At 43.5% G+C, this 17,756-nt stretch overlaps 1 pseudogene; it reads left to right on the top strand.

The window, feature by feature from the left end:
• Positions 1-13,911: 13,911 nt before the first annotated feature.
• LOC104007759 (magnesium transporter MRS2 homolog, mitochondrial-like) lies at positions 13,912-14,691 on the top strand (annotated as a pseudogene).
• Positions 14,692-17,756: the final 3,065 nt, after the last annotated feature.

Here is a 17,756-nt window from a genome sequence, read left to right on the forward strand (position 1 = left end):
CACAAGGAGAGATAGGGGCGCACACATGGGCGACTGTTGAGTAGAGACTTCTGGCTGCACCATGATCTCGACCAGCCAATGCCAGGAGTTCAGGATGACAGCTTTCTGCCTCTAGTCAGCCCTCGGCTTCCCCCAGGAAATTGTGAAAGCAGAAGCTGGTTCCAGGCAGACCAATCCTCCCAACCCAGAAGGGCTGGAGGTTATTAGAAAACCTTTACCCAGGAAGCCTCACACCTGAGTCTTAAGTCCGGTGGCCATGCTAATGATTTTTAACTGGCTGAGAGGTGCCTGGTATTTTCATCCAATTCTTTTTTTTTTTTTTTTTTTTTTTTTGAGATGGAGTCTCCCTCTGTCACCCAGGCTGGAGTGCAGTGGTACGATCTTGGCTCACTGCAAGCTCTGCCTCCCGGGTTCAAGTGATTCTCCTGCCTCAGCCTCCTGAGTAGCTGGAATTACAGGCACGTGCCACCACGCCAGGCTAATTTTTTGTATGTTTTAGTAGAGACAGGGTTTCACTGTGTTAGCCAGGATGGTCTCGATCTCCTGATCTCGTGATCTACCTGCCTCGGCCTCCCAAAGTGCTGGGATTACAGGCATGAGCCACCACACCTGGCCTATTTTCCTCCAATTCTAAGGAAGGATAGGACAGAATAGCAAGCAAAAGTGGTCCGATATTACTCACCACTTTGGAGAATCCCCATACAGTTGCCACCAAATGTTATGGGTGGGTCTTTGTTCTTAGAGCTCCCAAGATGGTGGCGGCCACTCCCAAGATGGCAGCAAGCCTTTTGTTCTCTGACCTGGGGTTCTTGGCCTCATGAATTCCGAGGAATGGAACCTTGGGCCATGCAGTGAGTGTTATAGCTCTATTAGAAGTCATGGGTCACGGAAAAGAACTGTGGAACCCAGCGACTAGTGTTCAGCTCGATTAGGATGAACCCAGGCACTTAGCCATGCAGGAACAATGGCTAGTCTCTAGCCTGAACGGGAGCGGCAATGGGCACTTCGCTGGATCAGAAACACAGCAAGACTCTGCCAGATCCGGAGGGGTGAAAGTCAACAGTGGGTCTGCGATGGCGGTGTTTAGCAGTGGGTGGATGGCAAGCAAAAGCTCAGCTCAAGCCGGAACAAACACAGACCAGAAGAGTGTGCAGTTGCAAGATTTAATAGAGTGAAAACAGAGCTTCCATTCAACAGGAGGGGACCCAAAGTGGGTTGTCACTGCCGGCTCAAATGTCTGTATTTATATCCCAATCACTGTCCCTCCCCCTGTGCTCTCAGGCAATAGGTGATTGATTATTTCTTTACCTCCTGCTTTTAGCCTAATTGGTGGTTTAGTGAGCTCTCTTTACTACCTGATTGGTCAGATGTGAGCTGAGTTACAAGCCCCGTGTTTTACAGGTGGGTGCGGTCACTTTCCCCAGCCAGGCTTAGGAACTCTTAGTCGGTCTAGGAAATCCAGCTAGTCCTGTCTCTCAGAACCTCTCACAAACCTCCGGTAGTAAGAAAAATACTCAGAAGTCCCCTTTTGCCTTCTTCTCAGGGGAAGAAAGAGGCTAAGCTCCATTCCTGCTGGTCGCTCCCTTAGGGGAAGGGGAACGGGAAGGAGAAGGGAGAACAGCAGCATAAGTGGCTAGCAGAGGCAAGGGAAAGACCAGCAGAAAGGAAAGAGAAACTGGGAGAGGAAGTCAGAGAGAGAGAAAGAGAAAGAGAGAGATAGAAGTACTAAAGAGAAAACAGTGTACCCTATTCCTTTAAAAGCCAGGGTAAATTTTAAACCTATAATTGAAGGTTTCCTCCGTGACCCTGTAACACTCCAATACTGCCCATAAAGAAGCCGGAAGCCAGTTAGTGCAAGATCTTAGAGCTATTAATCAGATAGTCCAAACTACCCACCCTGTTGTTATGGTAATAGATTTAAAAGATGCCTTCTGAGCTTGTCTGTTAGCAGAGGACAGCCAGGACCTATTTGCAAGTGAGAAGACTCTCACTCCAATCAAAAGTAGTAATACCAATAGTCTTACCCCAAGGATTTATGGAGTCTTCAAACTTATTTAGTCAAATATTCGAACAAGTCATTTAATTAGCAAAGGTAAATGGAAAATTGAGCCTGAACAGATTGAAAGCTTAATTCTTGCCTCTGCCAGAGACTAAACAAGAGCTTAGAAAATTTTAGAATTAGTCGGATGGATACTATAGTCTATGGGTAGACTCTTATGCCCTAAAAAAGAACGCTTATACAAAAAGCTCACGTAAGAGTGGCCAAACCCCTTCGTTTGGCAATTACCAGAAATCCAACAGGTGGAAAGGTTAAAACATCTATTAGTAACTGTCCCTGTCCTAGTTTTACCCTCTTTAAGCAACCATTCCACCTTGTTGTCAGTGTAAACAAGGGCGTAGCCGGAAAGCACTGAGGCCACTGACAACGCGTAGCCTTCCTAATAAAAAACCCTTAACCCAGTAACCTGCGGATGGCCCAAATGTATTCAATCTGTAGTGGCAACAGCTTTGTTAACAGACTAAAGTAGAAAAATAACTTTTAGAGGAAACCTCATTGTGAGCACACCTCACCAGATCAAAACTATCTTAAGTCAAAAAAAAAAAAAAAAAAAAAGCAAAAAGGTAGCTTACTGACTCAAGAACCTTAAAGTATGAGGCTATTCTGTTAGAAAAAGATGACTTAACATTAACCACTGATAATTCCCTTAACCCAGCAGGTTTTCTAACAGGGGATCTAAATCTTAATTACCATACAAAGGTCCAGACCTAGGAGGAACTCCCTTCAGGACAGGACAATAGATGGTTCCTCGGAGGTGATTGAGGGAAAAAGCTACAATGGGTATTCAGTAAGTGATAGGGCCTTTTGTAGAAGTAGAGTTAGGAAAATTTCCCAATAATTGGTCTGCTCAAACGTGTAAGCTGTTTGCTTTCAGCCAAGCCTTAAAGTACTTACAGAATCAGGAAGGAGTCATCCATACCAATTCTAAGATAATTTGGACTGAATGAGGTCTTATTAATAGCAAAGAATAATCAAAATCCCAAACTTACAAGGTTTTCAACAAAAGTAAAGTTTGCTAAAAGTTAACAGTGTAACTGGTATTATCCTAACTTCTAATCTTGTGCCCTTAGGCAGTCTAGTCCACAGACATGAAGGAAGTTCACTTTGGGAAAGAATGATTATCATCTTTGGAAAAAAAAGAAAGGGAGAATTTATGTAAAAAGAATGGAATATGGTAAATTCTTGTCCTAAAATAAATTAACTGGTTGTTTAAAGAAAGGGATGTTTACAAGTCAGAAAATTGAGGCATGTCAAAGAATTGTCTGTGATAGTGGTGAAAAGTTATACAAGGGAATTTATGCAAGAAATTTTGTATAATTTAAAAGTAATTAGGCCTCCCAAATGTAAAATTATTGAAGAAACAGTTTATGTGCAAGATGTGTAAGGAAAGAAGGCACTAAGGACTGTAAAGTCCACTGCCGATGTCCCCACATTTAAAACAAAAGGTCAGTTCCTCAGAAATTATAAATTTGATTTATCTTCCACTTTCCTTTCACTCACAACTAAAAGTCTTTTAGCACAGGTGCCACCCCTAGAATTTCCGGTAAACCAGCACCAGCCTGAGGATCACGTTCTCTTCAAAGGGTGGAAAGAAGGGAAACTCGAGCCAGCCTGAGAAGGACCCTACCTTGTGCTGCTAACCACTGAGACTGCTGTTTGTACAGCAGAAAGGGGATGGACACATCACACCTGAGTCAAGCAAACGCCATTATCATCAGAATCATGGGCCATTGTTCCTGGATCAAGCCCTACCAAACTAAAGCTAAGAAAAGCTTAGTCTATCTGTCTTTTCCTTTCCTTTCCTTACCCAGTGCTTATATCCATTACTATTCCTACCACTAGCAACTCTAACCCCACTTTAGAGTGTTTTTATGGTTTAGGAGCAGAGGTCACTGGAAAGGATCCTACAGGCTTCTTTAAGATGCACTTCGTTCTCCCTCCTCCACCTCCTACAACTGTCCCTTTCCCAAACCTGTGAAATCAAAGCATGCCTCGCCTCATGCCAAATTACAAAAGCAAGGTCTCAGTAGTAGAAATAGGAGACCTAAGACAAACCATAGCCATTGAAACAGGGTATAAAGATGTAAATGCCTGGTTAGAATGGATTAAATATTCCGTTCGCACTTTAAACAAATGTGACTGTTATGCTTGTGCGCATGGTAGGCCAGAGGCCCAGGTTGTCCTCTTTCCACTAGGCTGGTCCTCAGATCAAGTGGACATGGAGTACGTGGTAGCTCTTTTTCAAGATTTCACCACCTGGAATAACGAATTGTGCCAAGCTCTTTCTCTGCTATTTCCCCTGAAATTCAACACCCTGTGGGTCAGCCCCCGAGGACCATCCAGCCTCCATCTTCCAAGACCAATTTTACCTCGTGTCTCCAATGACAAGGGGAAAAATTTGGCATTCCTTGGAGACTTAACAGGATGCAGTGAAGTCAGGCACTTTCAAGAGCTGACCCATCAGTCTGCCCTTATTCATCCCTGAGTGGATGTAAGGTGGTATTATGGAGGACCTTTACTGGACACTCTGCCAAATAATTAGAGCAGTACTTATGCTGTAGTTCAATTGGCTATCCCTTTTACTCTGGCATTTCATCAACCAGAAAAAGAAGAAAAAGAAAAAAGAAAAAAAAATGCAGCCTCGATTCTTACCTCTTTAACAACTATAGTAAGTATACTCCTTCTTCTTCAGTGTTGTGTTGTACCCATACATCCAGGAGTTAATCAAAACAACTAAGCCAAGACATGTCTTTAAGCAAGTTTGAAGAGGAAAACTATAAAGTAAAAGAGGAGGGAATTGTAGAAAGTAAAAAGTTTCCTCGTCAAAGTTTCCCTTCTTGTTAAAGAATAAATCATAAGTGTTAAAAATAATAGTTTCTTTTGAAGACTAACTTTCTCCAAGCCTCCTTGCTTTGTGCTAATAACTCTTTGTTAAGCCCTATCCTATGTAACTGTTGGACATGCTCACAGGCACGTTCCAGCTCATAGCTTATGCCCCTTCCTTAGTTGGAAATATTATTGCTTCCTTAAATATTTTGTAAGCAAGTTCCTCTCCTTTGTTCTTCCCTGCACTTACCTATTTAGGAAAGTTTTAGGCTATTAGCAAATTGGATATCAGTTTAAGACCGTGAGGTCCCACTCCAGCCGATGGATGCAGGACAGAGCAGTAAGGACGACCCAAATGTATAAGGGATAAGTATGTCTGCTTTTCCTTTGTTCAGGTGTGCTCTCACCATTGTTCCATCTGTGATTGAGCACCCTTTCTGCAGAAAGTAAAGATTGCCTTGCTGAGAAATCTTTTGTCTCCATGCTGACTTTTCTTCATGGCACTGATTTTCTATTTCTAACCATTTTGATATTTCTAACAGTTTTTTAAATCATTGGCCAACGAAACTAAACAGTGCTGTGGATGGGCCATCTTTTGTTGCCAGGTGTGATTCTGTGAAATATTATTTGGTCCCCTTTCCTGGCATACAACTCCTAAAATCCTTGGAATCTCCAAAGTACTGTCTTTTTGTATGCTAGTGTTGACTGATAGCTTTAGGGTGGAGCTGGTCACAGGAAAGACCAAGGCATGATTAGAGGGTTGGCCTCTCAGCCACACCCCACAACCTCCTGGGAGCAGGCAGGGGCTGAATGAAGGTCAAGTTGACCACCAATGGATAATGGTTTAAGCAATCATGCCTATGTAATGAAGCCTCCCTAGAAACCCAAGAGGAACATGGAGGCTCCTGGAGGGTGACTCCCTGGGAGGCCATGGCAGCTCCAAGCTCCTTCCCTCACACCTCGCTTTGATACAAGAGCTAAAAATAAATTATTTAGGCAGTTAGTGAGGGTAAGAGAGCCCTTGGTAAGGCTTCCTTTTTAACAAAAAGCAGACCCCCAAATCATTTCTTTTCCAACAAAAAGCAGCCTGAAAAATCAAGCTGCAGACATAGAAAAGCAAGCTAGAAGCTTGCATGGGTAAATGCCAGCAGCTGTGCCAATAAGAAAAGGCTACCTGGTGGCCAGGCATGTTCAACATGGAGGCTTCATCTTCCCTTTTCTTTGTCAACCACATGTACAGTAAGGAACAGACAACATGGTGTTGACCAGGTAGAGAGCCCATTGGCATAATAAAGATTAGGGTGGGGTGGCCAGCTTCTTCATGTAAATGGCACACCTGGTCTGACCAATCTTTTGGGCCCTACATAAATCAGACACCGCCTCCTTAAGCTTATCTATAAAACCCTGTGCATTTCACCACAAAGCCAGAAGATCCACTTGGGAGCCCATCTCTCTCTGCAGGGGAGAGAGTTTTCTCTTTCTCTCTATTAAACCTCCACTCTTAAACTCACTCCTGTGTGTTCACGTCCTTGATTCCCTTGGCGTGAGGCAATGAAGCTCAGGTATCACCCCAGACAACGCCACTTCAGCCCTACACATCTCTTCATCTGCATCTGTTGTGCTGTCCTTTATAGTAAACTGGTAAACCTAAGTGTTTTACTGAGTTCTGTGAGCCACTCTAGCAAATAATCAAACCCAAAGAGGGGTTGCAGGAACCCTAGCTTGAAGCTAGTCAGTCAGAAGCTATGGAAGCTGGGACTTGTGACTGGTGTCTGAACTGGGGGCCAGGGCATTCTTGGAGACTGAGCCCTCAACTTGTGGGATCTGATGCCATCTCTAGGTAAATAGTGTCAGAATTGAATCAGAGGACACCTGGCTGGTGTCTGCTGCCAAATCGATTGCTCAGTTGGTGATGGGGATGACATTTCGTCACAGAAGTCCATCTGTGTTGATAATTGTGGTGTGAGGGCAAGAGACACCACCAGGCCAAAAGCATGCAATCCCCGCCCGTGTGTTCCCCTGGAGAGGTTGAATGTGTTGTGTTTCCCCATGTGGCCTTGGGTCAGGGATTAGGGGGTCACACAAACCTTCCCTACCCACAAGCTCCACCCCTTTAGCCCAGTTCCACCCACTTGGTGACTCTGGACAACTCTCTGGCCCTCTCTGAGTCTCAGTATCTTCATTTGTAAAATGGAGATTACACCCACTGCATAAACACAGTGTGTGAGGATGAGGCATGGAGAGCATTTGCCACTGTGCCTGACACACATTAGAGATGGCAAGGAAACTGCAAGCCACTTGCACACACCAAGCCCCCAGTAAAAATAGCCCCAGGCAACCAGCCCGGTTGTGTCTGAAACCTCCTAGCTGCAGCTTCCACACCTGCCTGGCTCTGCACCTCCTGATCCACTCCTGGGTCTCTTTGGTTCCAGTCCCAGCTTCCCCACCTCCTTCCCAGGCCCACACTTGATCCTGGGACTCCACGGCAGATTCAGCTTCTCTGGCTTTGCCTCTGTCCTCCAGATCTATCTAGAGGTAACTGACTTATCCCTCCAACGTACTTGGAATGAGTTTTGCAGTCCCAAGTCTAGGTTCTAGGGGGCCCAGGCTGAAGCACCCATCAGTGGGGGACACAACTGTGAAACTGAAAACTGATTAAAAATTTGCTGTGGAGCTCTGCTCATAGGGCCCTTCTTGGGGTCCCACTAGTGACCAAATTCTATGGCCTCAGAATCTTCACAGACACTGTTTCCTGGCCTATTTCCTCTGATTAAATTCTACTCATCCAGTAAACCCCCACTTAAATGTCCATTCCTCAGAGAAACCTTCCTTGACTGATAATTAGAAACTAGTCCTCCCCTGCTATATTCTCAGGAAAACTTCTATGCATGTTTCTTTCATTGCATTTATTATAATTTGTACTTAGTATACTTGAGTGATGATTTGTTCAATATTTTTCTTCCCTTATATTTATTAGTATATACATATAAGAAAAACTCCAAAAGACAAAACAAGTTTATTTCTCTCTCACATGAAACTTAAGAGTTGACTCTGCTCCTCAGAGTCACTTGTTTTGCCATTCCTCATGTGTCACCTTATTTATAAGGTCTGAAAGAGCTCACCTCATTGTCCTCATTTCTGCCAGTGGAAGGGATAGGGGTGAGGGGGTAGAGGGAGGGTAGTCAGACCCTTTCCCTTTAAGGGCTGGAGCCAAAAGTTGCTCTTGTCACTTTCACTCAAATCCCATTTGTCCAAACCCAGCCACAAGACCACATGCAGCTGCAAAGTTGGCTAGGAAATGTAGTCTTTATTCTGGGTATCTATTTACCCTGCTACCAACCAGAGAATCTATTGCTAGAGCAGAAGTGTGAGCAGATGCCAGGAGACAGCTCATGGACCTCTGCCTACTACACCCTGACTGTAAAAAACATGACTGCAGGGACCTCATTTCTTTCTGTCAAGACTTTACTTGTACTCAGTCTCAACCCTAGTGCTTCATCCAGATGAGAGATGGGGTGCCTTGGGGTAGGTGATAGTGAAAATTTAGAGGAGTGGACAGGCTTAGGATCCAAGTTGGAGGTGAGGCCCATGGGACTTGCAGATAGATATAAGTGATACAGGAGATAGAAAGAAATTATTTAGGCAGATAGTGAGTGTCAAAGAGTCCTTGGCAAGGTTTCCCTTTGAACAAAAGCAGCCCCCAAAATTATTTTTTTCTAACAAAGAGCAGCCTGAAAAATTGAACTGCAAACATAGATAAGCAAGCTGGAAGCTTATATGGGTGAATGCTGGCAGCTGTGCCAACAGAAAAGGGCTACGTGGGTGCTAGGCATGTCCAATATGGAGACTCCATCTTCCCTTTACTTTGTTACCACGTGTACAGTAAAGAAACAAGCAACACAGCACCCGTCAGGTAGAGAACCCATCTGCATAATAAAAAATCAGGGTGAGGACAGCCAAAAATCCATGATCTCTGCAAATGGCACACCCACCCCTAACCAGCTCATCTATAAAACCCCCTGCATTTCACCGTGGAAGCGGAAACCTGTTTGGGACCCCTCACTCTGCAGGAGAAAGCTCTTCTGTTTCTTTTACCTATTAAATCTCTGTTCCTAACCTCACTCCTTGTGTATCCTCATCCTTGATTTCCTTGGCCATGAGACAATGAACCTTGGGTACCACCCCAGACAATGAGGCTGCTTCATGAACACAAGTATCTGTGGAGGACAATAGAAAGGCATCCTCTTGTGTTATTATTTGCCTTTTCAAGCATGTATTCCTTAATTACCCAACAAAATTCTAGGCTACTCAAGCAGGAAATCAAGGTAGAATATAAACATGGGTCCCAATCTCATTTCTACCATTTAACCAGTTGTAGGAACTTGAGCCTCAGTCTTTTTATCTGTAAATTGGGGATTAATATACCACATTGTGGGATGAAATGGGCTAATTCTGACGTAAATATAAATGCTAAGCACAGTGCCTGACATATATTAAATACTCAGTACATAAATTGGAGCTCTTCTGCTGCTGCATAGCTCCTCACCCATCCCAGAACCTGGTGCAGGGAGTATCAGTCACTATTTGTTGATGGAGGGATATGCAGATGGGGTAATCGTTATGCTCTGAACAAAGCCATCCAGCATTTTCTCCAGAAGGATTGATGTCTGCTGGATCCCCACTGGACTTCAGGTTCTTAGTGATGCCTTCTTCACATGCTCCTCTTTCCCAGGAAACAACTTTTTCCTGGATTGGACCCTCTGAGTTCTGTGGAGATACCCATGACTCATTGTCATCGACCCGGCACCCATGCTCAGTTCAAATGTTACCTCTTCTCTTAAGCCTTCCCTGGTCTTCTTCTTCCCACTAGCTCCTGCCCAGGAAGACCTAGAAGAACCAGTCACTTCCTATATGGTCTTCCTGCTCCCTGTTCTTGTATCTGCTTGAGCGTGTTTATCTCATTGGTGACTGGGGAAGACTTGGGGCTGATTCCATTTGGTATCAACCAAGCACAGCCTGTGAGGCTTTTCCTTCTACCCTTTAATTACTCAGGGACTTGGGCCATTAAAAGAAGGTTGTCTGTACAAGATTAGTCAGAATGTGATTGAGCAGAACCTTGCAGGCACACATGGGCACCACTTTTGCTAATTATCAGAGGGCAACATGCTGGTTGCAAATGAGGTCAGATGCCAAGGAGAAGAGGTGCACTGTAGCTCCCCAGCATAGGCAAAGTGCCACAGGCTGCAGGTGCTAATCTAGTTTTCAGAGAACCCTCTGGTTCTGACTTAGGACTCTGCTGGAATGGAAGCCAGGCAGATCTGTGAAGACTGATTTGGCACGGCTCTGCTGTACATGGTTTCTCTAGGCTTGGACCCTTCATCTTGGTCCCCACCCATCCCACTGACATTGACCCTTCAGAGTTCCCATAAAGACTCTTTCCTAGTCTCAGAGGAAGAAAGTGAAACTTTACCCTGTCTCGCCTTGTAATATCTCAACTGCAGATCTCATCTGGGACATGCTATTTTTTCTTTCTTTTCTTTCCTTCCTTCCTTCCTTCCTTTCTTTCTTTCTTTCTTTCTTTTCTCTTTCTTCTTTCTCTCTCTTTCTTTCTTTCTTTCTTCTTTCTCTCTCTATTTCTCTCTCTTTCTTTCTTTCTCTCTTCCTTCTTTTTCTTTCTTTCTTTCTTTTTTTTTTTTTTGACAGAATCTTACTCTGTCGCCCAGGCTGGAGTGCAATGGCATGGTCTCGGCTCACTGCAACCTCTGCCTCCTGGGTTCAAGCGATTCTCCTGCCTCAGCCTCCCAAGTAGCTGGGGTTACAGGCGCCTGCCACCACACCCAGCTAATTTTTGTATTTTTAGTAGAGACAGGGTTTCACCATGTTGGCCAGGCTGCTCTCGAACTCCTGACTTCGTGATCCGCCCGCCTCAACCTCCCAGAGTGCTGAGATTACAGGTGTGAGCCACCACACCAGGCCAGGCACAAGCTTTTAACAAGACACTTGAAAACTTTTTCTCTAATTCTTCTATATCATCCCTTCACTGAGGCACAGGGGCAACTTGTTCAGTTATCTGAACAAGGAAGGAGTCACAGGTAGCCAGAAGCATGAGTGGGTGCTTGGGGAAATTTTGGTTAAGAGTTCAAAGATTGACTGCATTACACTGTCATGTGAATGTTTACTCTCATCTTACCCTGAGACTGACAGCTGTTTGCAAGCTGAAACTGTGCACTAGTGCTATTGTCTTTACATGCAAGACCTCTTTGGGACACGTTTTTTGAAACACCACATCAATAGACCATAAATGTGAATGAACTCCCTTTGTTAGAAAATCATCATAACTTCATTAGCCTCTCAGGGTTCAAAGTTAAAAAAAAAGAAAGAAAGAAAATGATCGTAACTTCCATTTGTAAGCACTTTACAGATTTGTCTTCATGACTTTATTTAATCCTCCAAGCAATCCTGCTAAGGAAGGATAGGCATTACTATTTCTTACTTTATGCAGGGCTGAGGCTGAGATCAAGGTCTGCTTGCTTCATAGCCCATGTCCTTTCCATTAGGAGGAAGAACAGGAAAAGGAGGTAGGAAGGGTATGTTACCATAATCAGAATCCTGGATTCCCTGATAGCATCTTCGGCCAAACTTGGAAGTGAAGTCCCTTATTTCAGGGTCACATGGAAGCCTAGGGTGGGTGAATAATCTGAGAAAGAATGCTAATGCTGGATAATGCCTCACTTGGTCACAGTGGCTAATAGGAGACTTCACTGCTTTAGCAAAGAGTTCTCCAACATTTTTGTCCCCTCCCATTCTTGAAAATTACTGAGGCTCTAAAAGAGCTTTTGTTTATGCGGGTTGTACCTATCGATCTTTGCAGTAGTAGAAATTAGAATGGAGGAAATTTTTTCAACTTTTATTTTACGGAGTACATATGCATGTTTGTTACATAGGTATATTGCATGATGTACCTATGCATGATGCTGAGGTTTGGAGTACAAATGAATTCGTCACCCAGGTAGTGAGCATTGTACCCAATAAGTAGCTTTTTTCAACCCTTACTGCCTCCCTCTCTGTCTCGCCTTGAATTCCTCCGTGTCTGTTGTTCCCATTTTTTTTTTTTTTTTTTTTTTGTGAGAAGGAGTCTCACTCTGTCATCCAGGCTAAAGTGCAGTGGCGCGATCTCAACTCACTGCAACATCTGCCTCCCAGGTTCAACAATTCTCTGCCTCAGCCTCCCCAGTAGCTGGGATTACAGATGCCCACCAACACACCTGGTTAATTTTTGTATTTTTCATAGAGATGGGGTTTCACCATCTTGGCCAGGCTGGTCTTGAACTCCTGAACTCGTGATCCACCCACCTTGGCCTCCCAATGTGCTGGGATTACAGGCGTGAGCCACCATGCCCAGCCTGGAAGCATACTTCTTATGCAATAGCAAAGAATCACATTTATTAATATGACCACTGATATCCTCAGAAACATCTTTAAGTTTTGGAAAGCTATCAAATGCATAGTGGCAAATAACACTTTTTTCTCAAAAATTCTAATTTTCACTTGAAAGCTCAAATGTTGTCATTGGCAACAGTCAGTGGCGTTCCTTGATGTGACAGGCTCACTTTGTTCATTTGTTAAGAAAATGCCTGCCAAATACCCAAGTCTAAATCAGTATAGTTTGTCAGCCATTATCTCAAGTAAAACTTGCATTGCATGCAAAAAAAATAGTTCAGCTTGCAACTTAAATAATTGCAGAAGTACTTTTCCTCAAGACAACCATTTTATTTTGGTATGCAGCAGAAATACTTTGTGTGGACTTCCCATTTATTAAGAAATCAGTGTGAAACTGGCTATTACCTCTCCTGTGAGTGATTGAGGGGATGAAGAATCAGTGCCACTGCCTCAATTCATGCTAAGGCAGTTTTTTTTACCTGTCTTTGCTTTGGCATCATAAGTGAAAATGGAGAATTTTTGCTTATGGAGAAAAGGCAAATAATGTTTTTGCATTATTGGGGAAATAGCTTTGGCCTTGAGGACCCTCTGAAAAGGTCTTAGGCATCCCTAGGGGCCCATGGATCATCCTTTGAGAACCACTGACCTCACGAAATAACTGGTGGCGGAATTCAAGATTCAGCTGGTAGAGAAGAAAAATCATTCCTCTCCATATCAGGAAATTTGTGTTCAGTCCCATTCCTTCTCTGGCCTCAGTTGTATCTTCTGTAAAAGGGGATAATAATATGTCCTCCCTACAGAGCTGTTATGAGAAGTCAGTCATGACAATGTAGTGAAAACATGTGATTGCGGATAAAGCTCTGAGGGAATCAAAGAACTAGACAATTTATTCAGGGTCTGTGAGTATTGTGGGGGAGGAAGAAACCTAAGCCTCCCATCATATTGCCAAGATGACCATCTGCTCTGCCCATGTAACTCAAGCTAGAAGGGGAAGGAGCTGCTACCCATAGTGCCCCCTCCAGGGACCAGCAGTAACCTTGAAGCCTCCTCCGTCTCCCATTCCTTTGCCCTTAGTGACTCCTCAGTTCTGCCCAGATACCCTACATTGCTTTAGTCAATTTGCTCTTCTTCTTTCCAAGACAAACACAGGAGAAAATCTAGCTCCAGGGCTAGGCAAAGCGTTCCTATACTTGACATGAAAAGCACAATCCATAAAAGGTGAAATTAATCAATTAGACCTCATCAAAATTAAAAGCTTTTGCTCAGCAGAGGCCCTGTTAAGATGAAAAGGCAAGCTAGTCACAGACTGGGAGAAAATATTCGCAAGTCACACATCTGACTAAGAACTTGTGTCTAGAATATATAAAAAATTCTCAAAAGTGAACAGTGAAAAACTGTTTAGAAAATAAAACATAGAAAATGAGCAAAAGAGCGCCAGGTGAGTGCTGCGGACTGAGCCGCCACAGTCCGGCATGAGGGCCTGGGGTCTGGCTACTGCCTGCTCCTAGCTGTAGTGCCATGAATGCCTGCAGAGCTTGCCCTGCCTCCTGACCCATGCAATGGGACTTCCCTGGCCTTGGATCTGACCTGTGTGGGCCCGCCGGCTCTGCGTAGCAGGTGCAATGCACGGGTTTAGAACTTCTGATGTCTCTCAAGCCACTGTAGGCAGTGTAGCCCCAGTATTTACCGCAACAAAATTTGACAAACAGGGAAATGTTACTCCTTTTGAAAGGAAGAAAACTGACTTATATCAAGAGTTAGGTCTTCAAGCCAGAGACTTGAGATTTCAGCATGTAGTGAGCATCACAACCAGAAACGGCAGGTTTATCATGACAATGGAGTATTTGAAAGCTGTGATAACTCCAGAGTGTCTCCTGATATTAGATGATGGTAATTTAAACTTAGAGCAATGGCTGTTCTGGGAACTCCCTTCACAGTTGTCTGGAGAGGGTCAACCTGTTACATACTCTTTACCTTTTGAGTTTAGTGCTATGGAAGCACCCCTGAAATACTGGATCAACCCCCTTTAGAGGAAACGTAGCGTTTTGCAGACACTGACTTTTGAGACCTTAGAAGCTTTCAAACATTCTTCTGTGGACAAAAGCTAACCACATATTTTACTACAGAATGACAAAAGTCTATCAGAGTTAGAAACAGATATTAAAATTTTCCAAGAGTCAATTTTGGAGATCTTGGGTGAGGAAAAGTTACTAGAAGAGCTCTGTCTATCAAAATGGAGTGACCCACCAGTCTTTGAAAAGAGCAGTACTGGGATTCGCCATGCAGAATGTAAGGTTAGCTGAGAGAAAAGACGAGAGAGAGACCCAAGGTCAGGCAAGGAAGTTTATTAACCTGCCAGGCTGCTCCACTACAGTCAGATGAGGCAGCCCTGAGCTTACAAAATGAGGGGTTTATATGGGGGAAAGAGACCCTGGGGTTGTTTTTCAGTTAACTTTACCACATAGCATCTCGTGACCGGCTTACAATATATTATCTTGTGAAAATAGGAATTTACAAGAGGGTGTTACTTAGGTTTATCCATGTTTCTCGTGACCTCCCCCGTGCCAGCCGGAGGGCTGTAAGCAAGTCTGGTGACCTTGCTGGAGCGCCTAGATAAGGGTTCAGGAATGCAGCTGCAGAGTATTCAGCGTAGGGGTCAGCTGCACTGAGAGGCAGGGGCAGGTCCTGGGGTAGCTTGTCCCTAACACAGAAGAGATGGACCTGCTGTTGGAAAACTACTACCTATTGGCTGACGATCTCTTCAATAGTTTGGGAGCTTAGGGTACTGACTGATGATTCACGAAGTATTATTTTCATCAATCTGGACAGCCACCGTAATGTGATGATGAGGTTGAATCTACTGCTGACCATGGGAATCTTCTCTCTTTCACTCTTTGGACTAATGGGAATTGCTTTTGGAATGATTTTGGAATCCTCCTTGAAGAGGACCCTAGAGTGTTTTGGCTGATTACAGGAATTATGTTCATGGGAAGTAGCCTCATCTGGAGGTGCCTGCTTTCATTCCTTGGACGACAGCCGGAAGCTCCATTGCCTCCTATGATGGCCTCTTTACTGAAAAAGATCCTTCTGGCAGATAGAAGCATGGAATTGAAAAACAGCCTCAGACTAGATGGACCTGGATCAGGCCAAAGCATCCTCACAAACCATTAGGAACAACCCCATGGATACTGACTTTTCGTCATAGTAGTCACAGGAAACTTCTGATACTCTTTTATTATTTTCTTGGTTAGAGTCAGACACTTGAAAAAAATTAATGTCCGATGACAAAAATATTTTGGCAATCACAATACTAGAATGTGATTGCATTTCCAGAATTCTGAGTTAAAGAAACAGAGTGTTTGTTTTGTAAAAGGCCAAAATTCTATTTCCTACAAACTTTAAATGCTGTTTCTATAGGCATAAGGGGTGGCAAGACAAGAACGACAGTTGTATACATTTTATTTAATTTATATATATCAAGAAAAGTGCAATTTTGTGCTGGATGAAGCCTAGGAACTTGACAAAGCCATAGACAGCCACAGTTCTTTGTCAGTATAAGAAATTACGTTCATGTGAATTTCCTGATTCTCAGGTAACTAAAAAGCTAGCATTCCATGTATTAACCTTAAAACAAACTCTAGAAGTTTGTGGTTTAAAAACTAAACTTTGACATAACCTTATTTTCTTGTATTTGCACCCCTTTTTAATATAAGGTGAATAAAAAGCAAAGATAATTAAAAAAAAGAAAATGAGCAGAAGACATGAGCAAACCTTTCACTGCAGATGTACAGATGGTAAATATGCACATAAAAGATGTTTAACATCATCATATTAGGAGAATACAATTTAAAACCAAAAAAAGAGATATCCTGGGTATACTGTACTACATACAGTTTGGCAAGATGTTACCACTGGGAGAAAGTGAGTAAAAGGTACACAGGTTTTATCTGCACTATTACTTACAATTATACATGGATCTATAATTGTCTGGAAATAAATAGTATCTTTTTAATAAATTAAGTAAATAAATAATGCCACAGTCCTGCTCCAAATTTCCAAGTTTTTCCCATCACACTTAGAATAAATCCCAAGTACTGATCATGTCTTACAAGTCCAACAGGCTGTGGCCTCTGCCTCTAATTTCATCTCAGATGACTCTCCTCCACACTTACTCCTTTCTCAGCACACTGGCTTTCTTGTGATTTCTTGAATTTCCAAGCTTATTCCTACCTGATCAGGGCCTTTGAATTTTAAGTTTCTTCTACTGGGAACCCTCTTTTCCCAGGTCTTTGCATGGTTCTCCTTCATCACTCTGGTCTTTGTATATTTGTATATTGCCTGCCTCTCTAAGTGGACCATAGGCTCAATGTGGGCGGGGTCTTTTCCTACACGGTTCACCATTGCACCCGTCATGCGTGGAGTGTGGTATGTGCTCAATAAATCTTGTTGAATGAATGAATGAATGAATATTAAAATGGCAGGTTGACTTGGGTCAGTGTTTGCTTTACCACATTACTCTGTGCTGAGCCTTCCTTATGCTCCTTACAAAACAGATGTGCTTAGGCATGGGGAAATAGTTTCAGAAATAGTAAGATCTAGGTTTGAGTCACACTCTTAACACTCTTCTGCTCATTGTCCATTTGACCAAATCACATCAACTTTTTGAGCTCTATTTTCTCATCTGAAATATGAGTTGCCCTAAGGAGCCTGGGGATATTAAGATATCAATATCTCTCCCCTAGACCTGCTCCTCCTCCTGGTTATTCCCATTTCAACTCATGGTGCCTCCATCCACCCCCACACCCAAGCCAAGAACCTGGATGAATCAGCCTCAGTGCTTTCCTTCTTCATTCACCCCACACCCAAGCAATTGCCAAGTCTTGACAAGTCTATTCCTAAATCTTTTTCATATATCTCTTCCATATCTCTCTGTCTTCCCTGCTCATCATCTCTTGCCTAACCATTGCAATATCCTCCTTAATTGGTCTTTCCCATTCATCATCCATAATGCTGATGAAATAATCTATTATGCAAATTTGATTATATCAGTGCCTTGCCTAAAACCCTTAAATGGTTCTGCTATGGATTCCAGATATAGAGCAAATTCCTTCCCTTGGCACTGATCTGGCTCCTACCCATCTCTTAATCCCTTTATTCACTCCTCCCTAACACTTCTTATAAACTGAACAAGCCATATGCTGGAGCAAGCTGTCCTCAGCCACACCCCCTGACTTTGCACATGTTGTTCCATCTGTCTGGATGGTCCCCCTCACTGCCTGGCACCTCTAAGACTTCCAGAGTCCAGCTTAGCATCACCTGGTGGGCATCCCTGACTTACCAGTCTGTTCGGTGCTTCTCTCTGTACTTCCACGATAACCCAGGTCCAAGTCTATCACAGCACACAGTAGAGCTTAGCACATAGTAGGCACTT

This window comes from Pan troglodytes, chromosome 7, assembly GCF_028858775.2.
Source record: "Pan troglodytes isolate AG18354 chromosome 7, NHGRI_mPanTro3-v2.0_pri, whole genome shotgun sequence".
NCBI lineage: Eukaryota > Metazoa > Chordata > Mammalia > Primates > Hominidae > Pan > Pan troglodytes.